Source organism: Pinus tabuliformis, chromosome 8 (genome assembly GCF_031772625.1).
Source record: "Pinus tabuliformis cultivar Carrire ecotype Pingquan chromosome 8, CPIR1, whole genome shotgun sequence".
In the NCBI taxonomy this organism is placed as follows: domain Eukaryota; kingdom Viridiplantae; phylum Streptophyta; class Pinopsida; order Pinales; family Pinaceae; genus Pinus; species Pinus tabuliformis.
The window spans coordinates 497925414-497951084 of record NC_142294.1 but is presented as its reverse complement, the minus strand read 5'-3'; the positions used below and the strand labels follow the sequence as shown (position 1 = coordinate 497951084).

Here is a 25671-nt window from a genome sequence, read left to right as displayed (position 1 = left end):
AACTCTGAAAAAACAGTCATTTTTTATAAAACGACCTCTAAGACCCGCTTATAACTTTTAGAAAAATTTGAATATTGAGAAACGGTTTTGGATATAGATAATTGGTTATATTTCTAACAAACCCATTTTCTCATATTTCCATATGCACGGAAATCAAGGTCAAACTTGGCAGTTTGGCAACTGTGCACATTTTGAGCAGATTTGTTAATTAGCTCCTAGGGACCCACCTATGTGACCTGGTTGCAATCCAACACATAAAAATGTATTAAAACATTATTTTAGACAATAACCTCCCTTGGTTTTCGCCAAAAGCACGATGAAATGTCGAAACCTCAAATTGGATATTCTCATACTCTACTTGTACCAACTAGTTCAACTGACTTGTGAATAATTTCGGCGATGGAACCCTATGGCAAATGAACTTAGAAAAGTCGACATTATTAAATCATGGAAAAATAATCTTTAATCATAGAAAATATAAGAAATTTGGTGATAATCAACCATGAGGCGTAAGACGTGAATTGGCGACAAGTGATGCAATTACGGTGTGAAATGAGTGTAATAGTACATGAATATAGGTTATGAATGGTGGTATTGAATGATGAAAACAAGGACATATTCGAGGTCCAACATCCCCCCATTCCTGAGGATTTTCATGTCCTCATGCAAACAATGACTTTGCTCATATATAGATTTTATGGCATCATGGCTTTGGGCAAGGTTGGTTCTTGTGGAGCAACATTGCGTGAACATTTGAGAGTGTTGGTTCTTGTGGAGCAACACCATTTTTATTTGACTTCCATATACTTGATTTTGAGATCAATACAAATTGAGGATAAACAATAGATGTGGTAGGAGGAAATGATAAATGCGATGATAGGTGGCAATGAAAATGGTGGATAAGATGAGGTGGTGCTAGAGATGGTACAATAGGTGCTTACATGCTCGGTTTTTGTGAGGCCAATGTTATTGGATGGTTACTTTATGAAAGGAAGCAATGAATTCATCCTCTCTTGGACACATTCAAATGACAATATATGTGAATGTAGGAGGAGAAGGTACTATAGTTATTGCTTTGTTTACATGAACCAATATACTTTTCTTTTCATGATTATGACCTTATTAGAGTAGCATGCATTCTATTATGAATGAGGAGTTTGCAAATGGAGGGTATATGAAAAACAAAATATATGGAATATGTGGTGGTTAATCATCAAATCTTTCTTAAATCTTTAATGAATTAAATAATCTTAAGCCAACTTTACCTCAAGTTTTACCTTTACCGTGATGATAGATGTAGGCTGAAGTAGAGGATGGAATGGCTGGAGTTGATGTGACTGTTGATTTGACCTACTGAAGAAGGCGGAAGGTTGAACTAAAGAGAAGAAGGATGAATTGAAGGTTCCCTTCTACCCCATGCCTAAGGAGTTTTATGTACCCAAACACTGAGGAAATGTGATCGCTGCTGCAAGTGACAATGGAAATGCTGATACAAAGAACCAAACTGCTGCAAATCTGTGTTGAGATCACAAATCCGTATATTCTTCAACCGCTACACACCCATGTCCAATCTTGCATATGTGAATAAATGGTGTCAATGTCGAACATAAGCAAGAATCATTGGATTCATTAACCAATGTGAGATATCCCACCTTTGATGTTAATGGGAATCAAGGCACTAGGTACATTCTACTAGCAATGAATGGATTTGGCATAGTCGAATGGACTACAGAATTCATCCACCAAGAAACATTGATGTATTTCCTCAGTAGATGACAAGGACACCTGCCATTAAGGCATGCAGGCTCCCAGGTACCTTATCTAACCCTATTCTTGGTCCAAGATAATTTGCTCATGTCGATGGGACAAGGCTTGTTGGCAAGTGGGCCTTAAGCGATCCTGCATCAACCAACTCGAGTACAAGCATAATGACTTGAAATATACATGATTTGAAGAACTCATACAAATTTACAAACTTTAATGGGAACCTTGCCCGCTAGTTACCTAGTTTCCAAGAAAATTCCCTCCCCAGATGTGCCAGACAAACTGGTTTTCGCAAAAGGACTTATTTTTCTCCTTCCTATTTTCATTTATTTATTACAATACTAACTTTCCTACTATACTGAAGAACATATGTCCTACTTCAATTGAAAGAGAATTTCCAATGAAGCCATGTGCAGATCAGGTACAAGGATATATTCATGCTCAAATTTAACATATAAGAGTTAGAATGTACAAGAGCATGAGAAATCAACACTTTGAAAGACATGATACAAAGAGTATTTGAAGATGAGAGTGGTACTTTGACCGGATTGTGATTTGGAACCAATGCTCGGTGTAATCTTGGCGGTATTGGCCCATTTCTTCATTTGGACCACTTTGAAAGTCCCCCTCGGTCATGCCAACCAAACTTGGATAATTGGACTCCATAATGCATACAAGGCTTGCTGCTGGGCATGGTGAACATTCTTCGATCTCAGGTTCAGCTGGATGCTCCTCATCAGATTTTGTACATGATTTCTCAATCTCCTTGGTAGATAGGCAAGAGGAATCAAGGGATATTTCCAAATCCTCTTCTGGTTGTGGAGAGACAGATAATTTCTTGAATGTGGTGAAGATGAACTCTTCCTGAGAGGCAGATATCCCAGCTACTGCTAGGATTTGAGAAAGTATTTCGAGGGACATTCTTCAAGCTCTCAATCGTTCTTTGAATTTCTCTTGTTATTTTATGATCCCTGTCTTGCAACATGGATTAGTACAAAGGGGTTCTTATAGCACCCCAAAAATATTTTATCTTTAAAGAGCTTTGAAATTTTAACCTAAATGAATTAAAAACTGCTAATTGCAATAAAACTCACCAAACTTGCTTATTTGGACAACCAAACTTTGGAGAAACCCCACAATAATGGATGCGTGTCTCTTCACTCACGTCTTATCGTACACTCTCCACCCTCTGATTTCCCTGCAACTAAGATCACACAAAAAACTTGCGAAAGAAACTAAGCTCTAATCCCTTTAGCACCTCCCCGATAATGACGCCAAAAATGTTGGGGAAATTATATGTGTAATAATTCCAACATTAAATTACCAATCCAAGACTCTTAAGCTTCGAGGAACAAGTGCAGGTAACGTAGGATCAAAGCATCTAAGCTAAATTAGAGTGTGAAATCAATTTATTGTTTTATTGCTATAAAAGAACACCAATTATGGTTATAAAAGAAATTCTTAAAAGAACACACCATACACTTGCTAAAAAAGAACACCTATGATAGCGATTCTAACTTAAGAGATCTATTAAAAGAAACTCATTGCAAATAAATCTATGAAAGATCTTCAATTCAAGACTCCTAATCTAAATGAAATAAATCATTCGAAATAAAGCTCACTCTTCATAATCAGGAAACTCATAATCAAAACTAAAAAGTAAAGGAAAACCAAATCAATCTGCATTAAACTGATATATCTAATTGCACAATTGAATTCACACTCAGACTTGCTCTTACAAAGAAATGATTATGCTATGAAAAACAAGAAGACTTCTAGAATTTTTAATTTCAAATCTACAAGATAGAGTTTTAAGTACAGAATGATGTTACATTTCACATAACAATCTTTTCAATGAAATTCACACTTTGAATGTAAATCCTATGATCTAAATAAGCTAAAGGACTTGTTTCCAGTTGTGTTGGGCCCTTGCCACTCCTGGAGCAAGCGTAAACTAACTCAATAAAAATTAAATTCAAAACACAGTCATAATACTTACAAATAATTTAGAGATGAAGCAACATTCAATTAAAATTCAATTATTATTACTAAAGAGCTTCAATCCCTTGTTTATTCCTTCCCTGCTTCTCTTCCTTTTACAAACTTCCAAATCTTACAATACAAACCATGGTTGAGCCATTTATAAGATTTACAAGGCGAATTAGTCATTTTCCTCAATTATGGAAAATTGAACAATTTTAACAAACTCGCCCCAAAGATATTGGCATATCTTCCTAACCATGGCGAATTTTGGAAAACTGTTTGGAGGGAACCTAAATTGTTATATTTTCAACAAAAACCTCTCTTTTATTTGTTTCATTAAAATCCATATCCTCGTAAATCGTGCCCAAAGTTGGTTGTCTGGCTCTTTTTGCAAGATTCTAGAACTCTGGAAAAACAACCATGTTTTATAAAACTGCCTCCAAGACCCGCTTATAATTTTTATAAAAATTTTAATATGAAAGTATGGTTTTGGATATAGATAATTGGTTATATGGTTAACAAACCCATTTGTGTATATTTTCCAGATTCACCTCAAAATGCATGGAAATCGAGGTCAAACTTGGCAGTTTGGAAACTATGGACATTTTGAGCAGATTTTTTAATTAGCTCCTAGGAACCCACATGTGCAAACTGGTTGCAATACAACAGATGGAAAGGTATTAAAACACCATTTTTAACAATAACCTCCCTTGATTTTCCCCAGAAGCGTGCCGAAATGTCGAAACCCTAAATTGGATATTCCCGTACTCTACTTGTACCAACTAGTTCAACTGACTTGTGAAGAATTTTGGTGATGGAACCCTGTGACAAATGAACTTAGCAAAACCGTCATTAGTAAATCATGGAAAAATAATCTTTAATCATAGAAAATATAAGAAAACTAATGATAATCAACCATGAGGCGTAAGACGTGAATTGGCGACAAGTGATGGAATTATGGTGTGAAATGAGTGTAATGGTACATGAATATAGGTTATGAATGGTGGTATTGAATGATGAAAACATGGGCATATTTGAGGCCAAACATTAGCCTTGGTAAACAAATCAACCAACATATCATAAACCATTGAATTCTGACATTTATTCACCAAATACTGAATAGTTTCCAACACTGAATCCTTACTCTTTTCCATCACAAGGTGTTGAAGTAAAGCCTGGACATAAGCCCACATTCTTCTTCTGCTCATGATATCAATTATAGCACAATACGATTCAATTGTGTTGAAACCTTGGATGTTTTCCTACTGATAGAAAAATTCCAGAGAAACTCATGGTTCGTCCCTATATCTTAACAACATTGTGACGACTTTGGAAGGCATCAATCTCGGCACCCTTTTTTACAACAGATTCCATTGATTGTCACGCAGAAACCCACAAACATGATCCACAATATCAGACTCTAAGGTTTTTGACAAGGAGACTTCATTTTTTTTCTACAAGAAAACCATTGTTGTATGTAGAATTTATTTCGGAAAGGATATTGAAAGAATAGTAGCAGATTTATGATAGATGTGAAGTGAAATTTACAGTAAATGTAAGGGTTTATGAGTGCAATTTGGACCATTTTCCTTGTTGTCTAGAGCATCCATGACAGTGCAGAAAAAAGGAAAATATGAAAAAGGAGGGAATAAGATGTAGTTGAATCTCAGCAAAGTGCTCTCGTTCATGCAGACAAGATGTCAAAACCCTTCTTCAAACCTTACCTAAATAAAAATGAACAAAAATTAAGATTTATCTCTTCTGGAAAAAGCAATTCCATCAAGCACTTACAAATACTTCTGATCTCACGATTCACCATGGTCCTCTGAACATAACTCGTTCTCTTGCGAACCCTTATTGGGCGGAACGCTGAAATGGGAGAGGCAACTTTCGAAATCACGCCATGGTCTCCAGTTGAGGCTCTGCCCCAAGGACCAACATTCTCCGAAGTGTCGTGTTACCAAATTTGGCGAGCCTCTATAAAATCGTAACTAACTTCAGATTCCTCCATGAAACTAAATTTGGAAAATTCCTCGCACCCTGTTCATATTTCTCCTCTCCAAAGTGTTGCATTACCAAATTTTGCGAGCCTCTATAAACTAACTTCATATTCCCCCATGTAACTAAATTTGGCAAATTCCTCGTACCCTGTTCATATTTCTCTGCGCTACTAAAATTAGTAAGCCTCTATACAATCATAACTAGGTTTAGTTGTAGATATATGTGAAGTTAGCATCAAAAGGGATGACAAATCCCTCTGAGATGAGATTCAAAAAGGGGCGCTTATCGACATAATTAGGTTTTTAATATATATATATATATATATATATATATATATATATAATCAATCTGGAATTTTATATTTATATATATTTTAGTATTATGTTGTACACTTAAATAACAACATGAACCTCATAAGGAAAGTTCTTGATCTAATTAAATTTAAAGGTTCCAATTATTCATCTAATTAAACTGTAAAAAAATTAAAAATAAAAATAAATAAATAAATTATAGAATAAAGTTGAATCCAAAATTAAGGGAAAATGAATATATCATTAACTAAAAGAATAACATCTTGAAAGTTGTTCCTGATGAATGATGTAGTAAATAGATTTTGTATTGATTTTATAAGTTGTTTTTTATGTATAATAGGGATATGGGTATGGGTATATGTGAACATTATGAACTTTGATCTATGTAATGATTTTTCATTTTTATTAATAGAAAATTTATTGATTTTTCTTTTCTAAAAAAAGCCTTGATTTTAAAATAGAATTTATTGATCTGTGAAAATGAAGAAATTACACATTTATAATATATTTAACCAATTCAATTCAATTTTACAGACCTCATCCTACACTTTTACATAAAAAATGCGAGAGGAAATAACCAAACACAAAACACAATTTATTTTTAAATTCAAATAAATAATTCAACGACCAGAAGAATGAATTGGAGTAATCCCAATCCAGCTTGAAACTACTCATTTGTACCAACCCCTCCTATATGACCACTAATGGGACAAATATATACTTCTAACACCTACTCCTAATTCCAAATTGATCATATCATAATTAGTTAGCCCAATTGGCCTCACTACCCAGCCTAGGCATGTTAGCCTGCTTCTTGGCACACACATTTACTTTGAAGTTGGTCCTGCACATTTTCCCATCACAATCAACACGAGGCATTAGCATTAACTTATTCAAAGGATGTTCAAAGCTCTAGAATCTGCCTGATGTAGAGAAGTAACAACCCGTGAAGGGAAATGCAACCAACAATACTACATCATAAGCTCTATAGCCACCATTTAACGACACTTTGATGTGCCAGATAGCAAAAAAAAATAGATAAGCTCTAATTTAGTAGTCCTATATTACATGGGGGAAACGAAGAAAAATATTCTCCACATCCTTCTTCAGGACATTTATATCATCATATAGGATAAGGTAATCAACAACTTCAGGGCCCCAAAAGAAAGGATTGAAAGTCATGAATTTGGCAGTTTTGTTCTATAAATTTCCATAAGTTGATAATATATATGATAATTGTGATGAGAGGCCACTATGGATAATATTCAACCTCCTATGTGACTTTAAGGAAATGGAATCAATGGAACATCACACACAATCATCCAATATCATAAACAGAACCTTCGGGAGACAAGTCAGCGACTCAGACATCCCTTCCCTGGGTTCCACTATTGTTTGAAAAACTTAGGGCGAGGTAATTCTCCCCAAAAAATTTCCAGGCGAGTTATAATGCTCTCCAGACACTGCCAAGGCACGTTATAATGCTCCCCAGACACCACGCAGGCAAGTTAGTCTCCAACTAACTCTCTGTTTTGCTTCGGATTTCGAGCCACCTTTTTTGGCCCAGAGCTCGGGACATTGTCTAGAATGGAATGATCACTTAGAATTGGTAAGAACACAAGGAAACAAGGATGCAAAAGCAATAAATTGAACAAGACCATAACCAGGACCCTACTAGCCATGACAGGCGTTTCGTCAAACATATCATCGACATGTAATCTACAAGTGTAAATAATAGAATTAAGTGTAGAGATCTCATACTTATCTGAGAATCTCTATGAACCATTGGTCCCTCATTCCATTTGTTGCATTAGCCTCCATTAAGTCATAAACACATTATCCATTCACATACAAGTAAAAACATGGTGAGAGTCGTACATATTTGTTGTCATCAAATGTGCATATAACCAGCATAATAGGAAAATAAATACAATAAACATATCAGCGATCAAATCCATAAATACATCAGTACCTTTACACATGAAAATCAAGGGAATGGATTTCTCATTAATGAATGCAATGATCCAACTAGAGATGGGACTACCACATTCCACCTGGTCATAGAATGGCTTAGTCAAATCTCTCTTCAGTCATTCACCCCCGTGCCATATTCCAAGCATGAAGGTGGAATATCATAGAACACTTCAATTAAAACTCATTCAGGGCATCCAGAGGAAATCCACCTCAACCCATCAAACAATGATTCCACCTCACAGTCGGACATCACCAAAATCCATCATCAAATTGGTCTCCATCCAAGCCTTCCAGGGCTTCTAGAGTGTTTGTCCAACCAAGGCTTCTAGAACTAGTAACTCAACCCACAACTTATACAGGGCTTCCAGAGCATTTGTCCAACCAAGGCTTCCAGGACTAGTAACTCAACCCACCAAGGGCTTCCATAACTAGTAACTCAACTCAAGCTATTACAAGGCTTCTAGAGCGTTTGTTCAACCAGGGCTTCCAAGACTAATAACTCAACCCAATCTAAGGAAATATGAAAACCAACCAAAACAAAAAAATGAAAGTAAACCCACAAGCACCATAACTATCCAAGAAATGGAAAGGCTATGCAATCCACTGTCGATCTAGGAAATCCTCCATGCTAGTGACAGATCACAACCAAGAAGCCACATGCATATGTCATGCATGCCCAAAACTAGTGAATAAATCATACATGCAACTCGGTACCTGCAAGAAAATCTGATGTGGTTGTTGATGTAGATTTCTCTTGCGCTTTCCTTTTCTTCCTTTGCCTTCTTGCTTCAAGAATCCAATTATTTCACACCCTCTAAGGGTTATCCAAGAAAACTCTATGTATCCAACAGTATGAGAAAGAGAGAGAGAATAATGAGAGAGCTCCAACATTGAACTGACAAAAGGTTACCAATTGATCCTCGGAAGCCTTTTTATGAATGAGACCTTTATTTTCTTCATTTTCCATTATTTTCCTTCATTTTCCTCTTCACATGCAACATGTGACCTTTCACCTCCTTTTTCTCCTAATTTCCATTATTTTCATAAATGAATGTGCCAAAATGCCATTTTAATGCCTTAGCCATTGTCTTTGCCAATTTCCTTAGCCATAAACAATCAAATGAACACCCTCTAGGATGTCTTGCCCAACATTCAACTTAGAATAAGTTTCCTAGTCATCAAGGGTTATTGTTTTTTGACATTTATTACATGGAATTTTTACCAAGGCTATTACAGAACCCTTCCCCTTGGGGGACAACGTCCTCAATGTTCAATCACACATATACCTCAGGAACTTGCTGAAAGAAGACATACTACTCATGGAGCTTTATAACATAGCTCGATTCAGTATTTACAATGAAATATCTACTCAAGAGAAAAACACCATGATAACTTGAAAACATATCGCATAGTGGAGCTTTATAACACAACTCGTTACGGTATCTACATCCATACACGGGTGTACATGTAAGAACATCATCAAAATATATATACCCAAAACATATGCCAAATCATATATCAAACATATACTAACATCATATAGCATATATCAAAACATCATAAGGCATATATCAAAACATCATATGGCATGTATCAACCAACATAAAGCATATACTAGACCAGCATAAGGCAAATACTAAACCACCATAAAGCATATACGAATCCATCATAAGTTAATACTAAACCACCATAAATAAACTACCAAACCACCATAAGCAACTAACAAGCCACCATAAGCAATCATCAAACTACCATAAGAAATCACCAAACCACCATATCAAGGTTGCTTTGCCTCAACTATCAAACAAGGAAAGATACATGGCCTACATCTAATCCATCATCTCCCATGTAGCTTCCTCGGGCCCAAAGTGCTTACATTGCACTTTAACTTGCTCTATTGCTCTGTTTATAAGCATGAGCACCTTTTTCTGCTATATACAGTGAAGCTCCAGCTGGAATTATCCATCTGGTTCCACCTGCAATACAGACCAATCAATCACATGATCAACATCCTTAACATACTTCTTAAGCAAAGATACATGGAAAACATCGTGGAATTTCACTGTCGAAGGTAGTGTAAGTTGATAGGCTACTGGCCCAATCCACTCAATGATACTGAAGGGTCCACAAAATTGTGGTTCCATCTTGGCACATGAGCCAATCCGCAAGGAGCTCTTCTTCAGTTTGATGCGCAAGTGGACCTATTCCCCAACCTAAAATTCCTTGAACAACCTATTCTTGTCTACATAACTTTTCTTCTGATCCTATGATGCCTTGAGATTCTTCTTGATCACCTATATCTCCTATTCCATGTCTTCCAACATATCTGGTCCGATCAATACTCTACTAACCGGATCACTCCAAGTAATGGGAGTGTTACAACTCCACCCATACAATGCCTCAAAGGGACATCCTCAGTGACTCCTAATAACAATTGTTGTATGAAAACTCAACCAAAGGGAGATACTCTTCCCACTTCCTTTGCCGATGCATCACATATATCCTCAACATGTCCTCCAATATCTTATTGACCCTCTCTATCTATCCATCTATCTGCAGATGATAAGTTGTGTTGAAGGCCAAATTGGTGCCCAAACCTATAAATAACTCCTTCTAAAACTTGGAAGTGAACTTTTCATCCTTGTCTGACACAATCTTCTTCGGAACACCATGTAGTCTAACCACATCTCGGATGAATATCTATGCCACATCTCGGATGAATATCTATGCCAAGAATGTAGAATTTACCCAAACAAAGTGTGCAACCATTGTTAACCTGTCTACAATGACCATCATGGAATAATGTTGCTTCATTGTCTTCTGAAACCCTGTTATGAAATCCACGGAAATGACCTCCCATTTCCACTCCAGAATCGGGATCGGCCATAGCAGTCCACTTGGATGTTTTCACTCTGACTTCACTCACTGACAATTGAAACATCTTGCCACAAACTCTTCTACATCCCTTTTCAGAGTCATCCAATAGTAATACCTCTTCACCGTTGTGAGTGTCTTCTGATAACCTAGGTACCCTGAATACAGTTTCGCATGAAATTCCCTGAAGATCACCTTCTTGAGTTCATTATTGTCTCATACATATATCCTGTCGTGAATCCTGACCAACCCATCTTCTGTAAGACAATGATCCAAGTCCTATGCACCTACACCTATACCTGTACCAATACCTATACATATACCAGTGTCATCACATATACATGTACCTATACTATCACCTGTACCTATACCTGTACATGTACTCTGCTGCAACCTATGCACAATCTCCATATATCTAACATCCTGCTATCCTGCCCGCAAGATCCTATCCTGTAAATCTGTCCCATATGAGCTCATAGCTGCCAAGTGATGTATCTGTATCCGTCTATTGAAAGTATCTACCACATTGTTCTCCTTGCCTTTTGTGTACCTAATATCGAAGTCAAACTTGTTAATCGTGGCCAACCATCTAGCCTGCCTGGCATTCAGATTTGGCTAGTCAAACAAATAACTCAATCTAATGTCATCACTCATAGGCACAAACTGCCTACCAAGAAGATAATGTCTCCACATATTCAATGCATGTATAATTGTTGCCAACTCGAGATCATGTGTGGGATAGTTCTTCTCGTGCTCTTTTATTTTTAGGGACTCATAACATACCACTTACCATCTTGCATAAGGACTCCACCAAGCCCTCTCTTGCAAGCATATGTACATACTACGAACTCTTTGTCTGGATCTGCAATCTGTAGCACTGGTGCATGTGTTAGCAACTCCTTAAGCTGCTCAAAGCTAGTCTCACACTTTGTGGTCCATTTGAACTTCTTACCTTTCCTCTGTAATGATGTGATAGGATAAGAAATCTGTGAGAAGTTCTTGATGAACCTCCTATAATAGCTTGCCAGACCCATGAAATATCTCACCTAATACACATTCTTAGGAGCTACCCACTCCATGATGGCCCTTATCTTCTATGGATTTACTGCAATACCTTCCTTTGAGACAACATGCCCCAAGTAGTGCACCTCAGTCTGAAAGAAAATACACTTACTAAGCTTAGCATACAATTGATGCTCTTTCAACAACCTCAATATTGTTGTTAAATTATCGGCACACTCTTCCTCATTTTTAGAATATACCAGTATATCATCAATGAACACAATAACAAACTTATCCAAATATGGATGCAACAAACTATTTATCAAACACATGACTGTAGCTGGAGCATTAGTTAAGCCAAATGGAACAACAACAAATTCATAATGCCCATACTTGGTCTTAAACGTAGCCTTCTATATGTCCTCCTCTTTGATGTGTACATGATGGTATCCAGATATCATATCAATCTTCCAGAACATTATTGCTCCCTTCAACTGATCAAACGAGTCATCAATCCTCGAAAAAGTGTATTTTTTCTTAATAGTCACTTTGTTCAACTGCCTATAGTCAATACATAATCTGAGGGTATCATATTTCTTTCTCACAAACAAGACCGGTGCGCCCCAAGTTGATACACTTGGCCTAATGTACCCTGTGTCCAACATCTCCTTCAGCGGCAACTTTAACTCAACTAACTCAGGTGTGCTCATCCTGTAAGGTGCTTTCAATGTTGGAATTTCCCTTGCACTAACTCAATAGAAAAGTCTACCTCCCTATTAGGTGGCAACTCTATAATGTCCTCAAGAAATACATCCCTGAATTTCTATAAAATCAGGTACTTGTTCAACACATCTGCATCCTCAATCTCCTTACCCTTATCACTAGAAATATGCACTACAAATAGGCTATACCCTTTCCTACGACTATGCTTGGCTTGCATAGCTGTCACTATCTTCACTAATGTGGCTTTCCTCTTACCTTGCAAAACTCTTAGTTCCCCATTGTCATCAACACATTCAATAGCTTTGTTATAGCATTCAACCTTAGTTCTATGTAGATACAACCAATCCATGCCCAATAACATATTGTATGAACCTAATGGTAAAACATTCAAATGTGTTGTGATAGGCATACCATTCAAATCAAATGCGCAAGCTCTTACCCAATGATGAACTTGCTTCTTCGTACCTGTAGCCAACTGAACTAACCAAGAATTTGCATGCAATTAGATCTAGTGTCAATAAAAATAGAAATAATTTGATCACGAAGCTTACCGTCCATCTCAATGATAGAAGCTTGGTGTTCTGCCTGCCTATTGTCCACAGTTGTGTAGATACGAGCAATACTTTGGCCAACATCTCCAACAGTCTACGCCTCCTGTGCACTGTATATCTGGGGTCTACCACCCTGATTCTGCAAACAATCTCTCCTGCAATGGTCTTTGCCACAATTCCAATACTTGATAGGCTTCCAACCTCCATCCTAGTTCTTCTCTTCCGCTCTATGTCCATGTCCTCTATCTGATGCATTGAACCTCTTAGGTGGTGCAACATTCTCCTTGTTATCTGTACTTTGTGGCCTTTCCTGCTTTTTATCCCATTTGCCTTTATTCCTTTCATTACCTCTCCAGACTGGCTTAGTCTCTATTCTATGCTTCAATGGCTCATAGCAATGCTTTAGCTTTCGAATGGCCTCCTCCAATGATCTATGCTCATCGAATTAAATCCTATATTTGAACGCAACTGGTAACCCACAAACAAATCTTTGAATCTTATCTTTCTCCTCCTTGAGGTAAGGCACATACCTCAATAGTTCCAAGAATTTACTGGTGTACTCGTCAGTTGTCATGGATCCCATCTTTAGTTCATAAAAATAATTTTGCTCTATCATTAAAGTACCTTTCAGACAAATACTTCTTGAATAGTTTCTCGAATTCACTCCAAGTTAGATCTTCCTCATCTATGTCTTCGACATTCTTCACATCTTCCCACTAGATATATGCTTTACCATTAACACTGAAAGTAGTTACTCTAGCTTTTATGTTCTCTGAATAATCAAGAAACCTGAAAAACTTCCTCATGCCAAGAAACCATGCCTCTGCCTCCTGTGATCTCTTTATATCTCCATACAAGGTAGGTGCCTTTGCCTTCTTAAATTCATCCAACAAATACCCCCTATCACTCCTCTTGTAAGGATGATATCGATGACAATCATAGTGCCTATATGAATCGGAACTAGAATCATACCTATGTCTATCTCTCCTCCTCTCCAGAGTGTCCAATAATTTTCCATCCTGAATTGTGTCCTCTCTATCTGATCGGTGACTGCCATGCAATTTACTACCATATGCCCATTAGTTTTATCTTCCTGTGCCTAACTGATCCATAGTGGTCCCTGTCGCTGCAAATATGACAAGCTCTGAAGTATTATTGCATTCACCTCTGCTAATTTTTCATGTGATTGTATGATTCTATCATTATCTTCCTTACAACTACTTATCTCCTCCTTTAAACTTCTCAATGTGACTACCAAGTCGAAGGGGTTCCCAACACCACACTCACTACAACAAAACCAGCGATTAGCGTCCCTTTTTACTTCTTTTTTTGCATCTAGAGCCCATTTTTGGTGCTATTTGCATCCATTTATCAAATATGGTGCAAAACTTGACACAAGTTTTGCACCAAATCTTACACCAAGTTTAGCACCAGGTATTGCAATAGGTTTTGCACCACATTTTGCACCAAATTTTATGCCAAGTTTTGTGTCATCCTTTACACCGGGTTTTGTTCCAGGTTTTGCATCAAGTTTGGCACCTAATTTTGTTTGACATACTTTTGCATCCTCATTTGCATCCACTTTTTGCACCTACACTTGCATCAACTTTTGCATCCTTTTTTAAATCATTTTTTGCATCCATTTTTTCATCCATTTGTGCATCCCTTTTGCGCCAAGTTTTACATCGTGTTTTGTGTCTAGTTTTGCATAAAATTTTGCATCCACTTTTCCCTCTTGTTTGGCATCCATATTTACATCCTCTTTTGCATCTATTATTGTACCCACTATTGCATATAATATTTTTGTGCCACAATTAGCGCCTAGTTTGGCACCTCCTTTTGCACCCACTTTTGATTATAATTTTGCATCCACGTTTGCATCCTCATTTGCGTCTAGGTTTTCATCAACTACTACATCTATTTTTGCATCCCTTTTTGTATCCAATTTTGGATCGGGATTTGCATCGGGTTTTGTGTCTCGTTTTGCATCTACTTTTGCATCGACTTCTATTGCATCCACTTTTGCACACAATTTTGCATCCACTGATGCACCCATTTTAAATTTCACTTTTTGCATCCCTTTTTACATCTTCATTTGCATCATACTTTGATTCTTTTTTTGCATCTATCATTACATCCACTTTTGTTATGCCACAATTTGCACCATGTTTTGCACTCACTGTTGTATCCACTTTTGCTTCCAATTTTGCATCCATGTTGACATCCTCTTTTGCATCAAATATTGCATCTATTTTTGCATCCACTTTTATGTCAGGTTTATGCATTGGGTTTTGCATCTCGTTTTGTATCTACTTTTGCATCTACTTACATTATATCCATTTTTTGCATCCAATTTTGTTTTGCCTGTTGCATCAATGTTTGCTTCCACTTTTACATCCATTTTTGCATCTTATTTTGCATATTTTTTTGTCTATTGTTACATCCACTTTTGTTGCACCATATCTTGCGCCTACCATTGCAACCACATTTGCTTCCACGTTTGCATCCCCTATTGCATCCACTTTTGTTTCATCCATTTTTGCATATACTTTTGTTTCCGTTGTTGCATCCACATTTGTTTCACCACAATTTGTGCCAAGTTTTACACCTACCATTGGACCCATGTTTGCTTCCACTTTTGCCTTCATGTTTGCATCCAAGTTTGCATTGACAACTGCATCTACTTTTGCATCCACTTTTGTGTCAGGTTTTTCATGTTGTTGTGCATCTACTTATGTTGTATCCACTTTTCATCCAATTTTACTTCTATTGTTGCGCCCATTTCTAAGTTCGCTTTTGCATCCCTTTTCCAACACTCATCATATTTTCTGCATTGATGATATTCCTTATGGCATTGACAATTATGAACAATTGATGACAATGTCAATAATATTGACAATGATGAAAATGAAGATGATGGCGATGACATGAATTGTGATTATGATGATAAAGACGATAGTGGTTACAATGACAATGATGATGATGGCAATGATTATGATGATGACGATGCTAATGACGTTGGCGAATCTTCCCAATTTTAGATGTTGTCATTGTCATAATCATAAGCATTATCTTTGGTGTCATGATCATCATTTTCATCTAGGTCATCATCAAAAACAATAATGGCATGAATGATGATGATGCATGATTACAACAATGTCGATAGAAATTACAGTAATGACGCAAACAATGTCCATAATGATGATGATGATGGCATGAATGGTGATTATGATGATAATGTAATGATGGCAATAACAATGACAAGGATGATGGTGATGATGATGACAATGATTATGATAATGAGAATGACCTTACAATCTTATGGATTCGTGAACAATTACTAGTTTCAATACCATCTTCTGGATACGTATTACGATCATACTTTTTAAATTTTATGTCTCTCTTGAGGTATCTTACTATAATGGTGTTGTCAACACTAGAAAGATATCTTGTTGTAATGGTGGTTCTAATGTTAGCACTAGCAAAGTTTAGTAGGGAGGATGCTACTACAAGAGGAATTCCTTCTAAGTGACTATGGCATTCAAAATGAGGCTTTATGGGCTGCTTGTTAACACATGTTCTCATGCTCATATAAAATTAATGTGAAAAGTTGCTTTAATTGGTTCCCATGCATAATTGATATTGATAATGGGGTGGTATAAAATTGTAATGGGCATATCCGTTAGTTAGTTATGATGGGTCAACAACATTGAAACCATCCAAGTGACATTTCACCTTGGAACAATCGTCGCTCGTGCGAAAACACGAAGTTTATGTAAATGAAAGTTGTGATTGTAGTGGAATTAAAACCATCGAGAAATATCAAAGAAGACGCTGCCTACCAGTTTTGAAAGACAACCAAGGCATTGAACAACTATTTGCGTTAGGATGTAGTGAGGGAATCGAAGGAAATTTGGCAGCCCTAAGTTGCCATTACTATTGCCAATCACACATTCAATAGTAACCATAAAAGGTAGCCACATATAAACAGAACCTCGAGGTGTTGACAGTTAGAATCTATTGTAATAGCTTTGACGTATATATAGTTTTGTGTTTAGATGAGAATGAAGTGGGCTTCATCCTGGGTTCGGCTCAATCCTCGTCCATTCCATGCAGTGGTGTTTAATTCGCCAAGCAAGAGAATATTACGTGAGTGTTCAGAGTTAAATCAACAGAAATCAAGGACGTGTGATTGTCAAATTATTGCTCCTCCCTTATGATTGAGCGCTTGATGCGATGGTCATTATCCTTGGGTGATACTTTTATTCCCCATTTTCTATTGAAAAAGTAGCGTTTTTCTGTTCGATTATGATAGGATTGGATGAACGCCGGTTTGGGTGGATGTAGACCCATGTTTTTTTGTGGTGATCTTCAAATGTCTTGAGGATAAGAAAAAAATCCTTGACCAAGGTCCATGGTTTTGGGGATGAGTTGGTCTTCTAGTGAAGCCATGGTTTCCCAACTTCAATCCTCTCACTATGTTGCCGATGACTACTCTAGTATGGGTAAGATTCCCAGTTTTCCCATTCACTTTACCCATCTAGATCTCTTAGAAAAAGTGGGCAATTTTATTGGAAGATTTGTCAAAGTAGACAGGGAAAGACTTTTGAAAGGCATTTTCACCTATGTTTGCATATGTGTTTAGGTAGATCCCAATGAAGTTTTGTGCGATAAAATTGAGCTCAAGTGGATGGGAATTGTGTATTCCCAACCCCTGGACTATGAAAATACAACTTTTCGATATAGGAATTACCAACAAGATAGACACCTTCAAACTGTCTGTCCCTTTCCAACAGGGGCTTCCTCCTTACAGTCATCTAAGAACTCTAGCTGCAGTTGGAGGGATCTTAAGGAAAGAGAGGGATGGGAATTGTGTATTCCCAACCCCTGGACTATGAAAATACAACTTTTCGATATAGGAATTACCAACAAGATAGACACCTTCAAATTGTCTGTCCCTTTCCAATAGGGGCTTCCTCCTTACAGTCATCTAAGAACTCTAGCTGCAGTCGGAGGGATCTTAAGGAAAGAGAGGGATCCAAAATGTAACACCCCTCCCTTGTGTGTCAAACTTTGCAAACCTAAGCTGAGAAAATCTAGGTATGATGTGTAATATAAAAAGTAAATACATTATTAATAAATTAATCACTTGGAAAAGTGAGACACCAAGAGATGAGATTCTTTCCAAATCACATTGGTGAATGGGAAAGGATAATTCTTTCATGGTAAAGCTTCTCGATTTAATTCTAGATAAGTTGGATGGATTGGAGATAAATATCCATTGAGAAAAACATAAAAGTTGTGCGGGAGAGAAAGGCAATCTTCTATGAGGAAAATCCTCATGGGAGAGAAAGGTGAGCTTTTATGAGATAAGCCTATGCAAATGGATAAAAAGATCCATAAAAGCGAGACACCGCTAATGGAAACCATATCATGAAAGAAGGTATTAAATACCCATTGCACAGATCAATTGGAGGCGGTTGATCCATGGCAAGAACCTCGACTCGGTGGTGAACTGAAGAGTTATTTCTAGGTTGGGTAGCAGTGCTCTGTTTTCCAAGTGTCGTTCTCTCTTTTGATCTAGTTTGACTCACTTGCGTGGATTGTTCTGTATGTTGGTTTCTTACCCTCTATGTTATAAATTCCTTAGCATATGAGAGAATTTGCTTGAGTTTTAAATGCACTGCATGTGGCGTTAATGAGATGATTTTATGGATGCACATAAATGAAATTCTAATTACAGTCACAGTATGTGGATCTTATGTAGAATTGGTGTTAACCTGTCTTTTGTTAAGATAGTGAATAGTCGTGCTTGAGCCGCTATGCAAATTTGTTAACTGTGGTTAAGGCTCGACTGTATAAACTATGGTACAAGTTATTTGTGTTATGCATCCAATGATGCGCTTCTGATTAATTGTGCATAATCCCTAAGATACACATGTTAACGTGTCATGCAACTGTGGCAGACGGATTATTGATTATGTATGATAAATGATTTTGTTTTGAAACGGTAGAGCCTATGGTTCGGGTTATCTAATATATGCATTATGCATTATAGGATGAATTGCATCCATTGAGGCGTTCTAATTATTTATTCGTATTGCATAAGATATATGTCGGTGGTACTTTCGGCCATGACAATAGGAATATGAACATGCTATATGGCAAAACTAGTTATTGTAAATGGATGACCTGATCTCCATAAATGTTGGATTGAATCCTCAAAGGAGGGATACTCGAATGCGGGATATTGAATAATATTGATTGATTCCTCCTCTGTGATGTGATGTAGGCATGGGTAGAAGTGCTTGTGTTAGCTTTGTTATGAGGTAGTTGTATATGAACGTGTGTGACAACCATTACATCTAAATTTATTACAAGCTAAAATTAGTAAAGGAAACCAATATGTTGCCTTTAATACTGTGGCTAGGAGGTGTCTACTGAAATAGGACCCAAAGTTGATCATAATTCATGGAACAAGGTACCAATCAACCTTAAGCACAATGCAAGAATAGGATGAAAACCTTAAGCATGACCACCAACTCATCGAATGGCCTTGAGGCTGCAATATGCAAGAAGAGGATGAAAAACATTGACTTTGAAAGCTTTTACAACCAGAGAACCTTAAAACCCCAACTCCCTCCTTAGGACAAGTGCATTTGAGTTTACCAAGAGTTGGCTTCCAACACACCCAACGCTCAATGCCAAACATGACATGGTACACTAAAACACAAAGACCGTAAAACCTTTCAACATATCGACAAAGTACACATTCTTCCTTGAAATACACATTCTAAGGAAACCCACAAATGACTTCTCCTCATTTTGAGGATGGTACCTAAGTTAAATTGGATTCATAGGGATTTCTTAACACAGGGTTCAAAATTATTACAACAATATACTCATTAATCACTAAATATGTCATTTGTAGGAATTGCAGTTAGGTGGGGAGGATAACACTCCTATCCATTTTTAAAGCTACACCCAATTAATAAGTTCTCCATGTGCCACAAGAAATGCAATTTTTATGACTATAGTGACACATCCCTCGAGATTTCCTTCCACACCAACACTTTTATCCATGAACTAAAGAGTGACTATTTCATTATTATATTATACATACATGTTAATATAAGCATTAAAATTTGTATTCCTTTGTAAAAAATGCTAGTCCAAGAGATACATTTGATCACCTTGTCTTGTATCCAATATCCAATGTTGACCCCTATATCCTTAGATCTAGAGTGAAGGTTTCATTTCTAATGTTGTGTTTGAGCTTAAATTCTAATTAAATATTTGGGTTAGCCAAGGTCATTACTTAACTTAATGGCTTTGCAATATACAATGTATCATATTTTTTTTAAGTTCAATTGGTGAGATATGTCTGGTGGATTGGACTTTCGATCACTTGGATACACAAGGGCTTGCCAACATGCTTTTTTCCAATTGTGCTACTATCCTCAGAAAATATACAATGTATCATATTAACATCCACTTAAACCAAATTGACCTTTGGGACACATGTCTCTTTGATGATGAAGGGAATCCAATTATGTGATGTCAAACACATTCCCTCACAAACACTCACAAAGACCCTACACTTTTTAGGGTTCGAACCTAGGTTGTCTGTTATGAAACCAACTCACAAAAAGATAGAAAAGATAGATCAACAACTTAGAAATGAGCCTCTTCGAGGGGGCAACCTCCTTTACATTACACAAAAGAACAATTATTGGATGATACAAATGACAAAGCCTCATTTCTATATATAGGAGTCTAAGGGGTCACAATATAATCAAAGTCAACATAACAATAATAATATAAGGGCACAAAAATAACAATAGTGGGCTTCTATGGGGCACAATAATAACAATATGGGGACAATAAGGGCACAACAATAACAGTAAGGGCCACAATGACACTAGTAATGGGGGAATCACTAGTGTTATAGGGACCTAACATTGTCTATATGGAAACACTGTATAATTTTGAATTTATTTATTGTAGATTTGTACATAGATGGATATTCCTTTCTTTGCATTTATCTTTTAGACTTCTTGCTTTCACCAATTGATTTAGAGCTTATGGAGTCTCAAGTAGCACCAATCCCCTTGCTTCTATTGGATTGAATAACATGATTTCTCCTTTGAAATCCATAATATCTCATTCACATGCTTCCTATTTCTCCCATAAGACTTTAGCACAGACTCCATGATCATGTTTGTGTCCCTCTTAATAACGCACTCCTTGGAAGGGGCCATAAAATCTTTTATTAGGACTAAACTTGGATGTCTCTTCTTTCTTGCCCTTTGATTCTTCATTCAATCATACCACCCATCAACTTGTTATTTTTCCATTTTTCTTATAATGACCTTTGTTGTTGGGAAGGTGCCTTTCAAGTATTTTGTCTTTGCATATAGATACACATAAAGTATCATTATTTTAATCTAATGGACGTGGTTGTTAAAATCACCAATATTTAATTAAATATGCATTGTTATACCTTTGCTCAAGTCAACTTCAATTCAAATTCTAACACATGTGTGTATACCCTTCCTTGCTTAGTTTGTATATTGTTGTAAGTCCCCAATATATTTATGTTGGCTTTTGAAAGATCATCTCATCCCAAAATAAGTAGGGGGGATTCAATATTCAAATACAGAGTGGGGTTGAAGAAATGGATATTGAAGATGGATTCAATTATAGAAACTATCTTTTGAAAAAAGGTTAGTTTTGCCCCAAAAATAAAGTCCCTCCTTTGAGACCTTGCCACAACTTCCATAGTTGTGAAATTTTACAATAATAGAACCTCTAGAGTAGAGGTTTACCATATACTTAGAACTTAGGTTGGAATTGATTTGATTCTTGAACTCTTTAGATGATGACTAGAGATCATTAAATACATAGTTTGAAGCGTTTGCTTGTAGTTATTAATGAACTTGTTAACCATCCATAGATGAATACTTCCCTTGCACATGTGCTTGATTTTGTCAATAATGAAAGAATCCTACTATGTTTTTGGTATATTCGACAAGACTACATCTTTAAAATAAAGAAGATTCAATTCTTAATGCTTTGCAATCCTGTAAGAGGGAGGGACAATCGAAGTCACGCAGGAGGAGGTATTCCCTTTGTTTAGCGAAACTCTACAGAGATAAAGCACTAAATGCAAGATTAACCCCTTGTTTATGTGATAATTAGGGAATATATATCTATTCTCTCAAAGATTAGTCTTATATATTCAAAAAGAATTTCTCATTTATTCTAAATAACACTTAACACTGTTTATAGAATAATTTCTCACCATTACAATCATAATAATCATTTTTCAAGGCAAAAACTACATCAAAACTTTTTGAATATGCAAGTAGATAATCTCCACAAATGAAGATGAAAACATATTTTGAGCATGTTTAAAGTGGATTAAACTATAATAATAAAAGACACAACAAAAATCTTGATACAATAATAGCTCAAATAATTATCTTTAACAAAAATCTATTAAAAATTACTATAAAATTATAAAATGAAATTAACATTAATAAATAATCAATTAATTTATATAAAATCCCAATTTAATAATGAATAATTACTTAATTCTTTAAGTTCCACTTCAAAGAAAGCATTGACACATCAGCTAGAGAAGGGTGCATTATTGTTTTTGGAGTAAGAGAAGGGTGCATTATTGTTTCGGAGTTCTATGTCCGTCGCATCAATATTTTATTTGATGTGCCCAATTATTTTTCCAAAGTAAAACTATTATTCAGCTTAAATAATAGAATGTATAATATTTCAAATTCTATAAAATGTATAATATTTCAAATTCTTTCAAAATCCGTTTTACTAAAACACAAATATATGGCCGTCGATGACATGATCGGACGGTAGATATTCTATCCCGCCTTTAAATTCAAATCCTCTTGGTAGTTTGGCGCCATTGCGCGTATCCCTCTCAACGAGCTCAGTAGCTCGCATATGAACAATCATGGTTTGCAATCGCATAAACATTGCCCCAGAATCGATCCACGAGCCACCAGATCTCTCTCTGCACGACTTCCAACAGTTCATCTGCGTTTCTTCGTGGTCAAAATGATTTCTTTGTTTCTTGATACAGTTCATCTGCGTTTCTTTGTTTTCTTTAGCACCGGCTGAAGGGGAGAACTTTTGCCACATTCCAGGGTCATCTCTGTTCATTATAGAAGGAGGTCTTGTAACCTGCTCCAAACTGCCAGTTTCTCTCTTTGAAAGTTTGTATTGAAAACCAGTGTTGGGTCGAAGGTTTACTCATATGAAGGATGCAGAAAATGAGAGTCCTTTAGTGAGTCCATGAAAAAGGCTTGGAGAAGATTTGGGGCAAAATGATACCTGTAGCAGAGCCAACAAAGTTCCAAAATTAGAGCCAACCTCACCAATTAAAATCTGCAAACAACTTGGAATCCTATCTTTAGGACGAGATTGTTTGAAGCACCCCGAAAACTCAAGTATGTTATTACTATGCTACCTTTCTATAGACTGGAATTATTTCTTTTATTGTTGCAATATCCGTGATATAGTCCTGGTTCAAGCAATTGAAAGATAGACTTGATTTTTCTTCTAGTTGATTATGAGACTCTGTACTCAAGGTCATAAGAAAAAAAAATCCAAAACTTTTTAGCTAGTGAAGTATAAGTTCCTGAAAGTTAAATAGTAACTATCTATATCCAATTACCCACTGTGTAGGCAGGCATATCATTGATTTTAGCAAGCCTTAGCATTTTCCTGTCTACCTGGATAAGGAAGCAAAATACAAACGAATAACTATCTTATCCCTGGTTGAACAGGACAGGTAAAAACCATTGTTTCCTTAAATTAGTTTCATCTTTTACCCCTATAATAAGTTATTGTGTCAGGTTTCTAAACTCTTCCCTGACACACATGAAAGTCACATGCAGTTTCAACAATGGTATTGATAAATTATAACAAATTCTTGTACAAGAACATTCTTATAGTCGTTGCCTCTCAATGCCAATCAGATGTTGCAATGAGAATTTTGTCCAACCATCCAAAATAGTAAATACATAGCTCCTCCTTCTTCCTTAGTCTTATAGCTATTGCAATATGATTAACAGAGCAAAGATTTAACCGTGTCCTTAACATTAGCACTGATATGATATACACTAAATCCTGCCATAGTCACTCTAGCTCTCTATTTTCCTGTAACTTCATACCTCTCAATCCTTTCTTCTCCCTCACAAGCAATTATGTTCACTGTGTCTCAGGCAAGGCATTGTTTTTCAACATTCATACGATTTCTGCTATCCCTTTTAAGTGTAGCATCTAGCGACTCAAACACTGATGAGTAATAGTATAATGCTTCCATGGACTGGGGGATGAAAGGTGTATTATTAGTGTTAACCTCTTGTTTTATGATCAGAAAGTAGAATGTCATGCTTGGAGGCCTTTTTTAACATATTGTTATTCGGTAACCATAAACTGCTATTCACAAAAACCAGGTATCATAATTTCTTTAATTTCAACTTGTTTCTCTTATTGGGGACAATGAAATGTACTGTCTTGCAATCTCTCTCACATGCAAATGAGCTAGCAGGTTTTCTTGAAATACAATTAAGAAACTGCGGCAAAATTAGCAAATTAACTCCATAAGATTCCCTCACAAGACAATGCTATTGCTTGCCCCTTGTCATAGTTAGTTGCTTGGAGTCCACAAAATACTCCCACCTCCTTTAAGAATTCAATTCATCTCCAATCATTCGCTGCTTTTGTGGGGAAGGGTGCATTCTTCTTGTTACCTCTCAAATTGTATGTAATGATAAGAGCCCTAATCCACAATGTACAACTTCATGGAACTGTTAGGATGGTCACCACCTTCACCTCAACAACCTATCCTCTTCACTTTAGGCTGGCTCTCCTTTGGCTCAAGGGGATATACCTAATACTATTAATAAGACAAAGAAATGAGGCACAAGGTGAAGTTGAGAGAAGCCTTAGTAAAATAGAGTTTTGGAGTTTTTAGGGTTTTAGAATAAGTGATGGAAGGAGAATCAAATGGCTTATGAGGTCAAGAAGAAACTCTTCAGAGAAGTGGCTTATTTCCTTCAAGGATTAAGGGTTTGATACTAGAGTCTAGAACCAAAAGGAAAGAGTGATCCCTCACTCAATGAAGAATAAAAATGAATATCAAGGTCTACAAGAAGGGAACTTTCAATGGAAAACCTTCACCAACAAGATCAAATATGTTTTGATAAATGTACTTAATACTTCTTACTAGGGAACCAAAGGAAAAACATAGCAAGGTGCCAAATAATCACCAAATCAACAAAGGAATAATGCAGAAGAAAAACCCTAAAACATCTCCCTTCCAAGTGGTAACTTACCCCCTAAATGGATTGATCTTGAAGTCTTGTAGAAGACGAGCATTTCATCATTAATCTGTATGCACCAAAATTCAAATAATAACCAAGAAAGAGAAGCTTCAAGAATTGAAAACA

The 25671-nt window shown here is 36.5% G+C and overlaps 1 protein-coding gene across 2 annotated transcripts in view; it reads left to right on the top strand.

The window, feature by feature from the left end:
• LOC149236261 (uncharacterized) overlaps positions 1-25671 on the top strand; it is a 53625-nt gene that overhangs the window by 16955 nt on the left and 10999 nt on the right. The gene's annotated exons all lie outside the window — the stretch shown is intronic.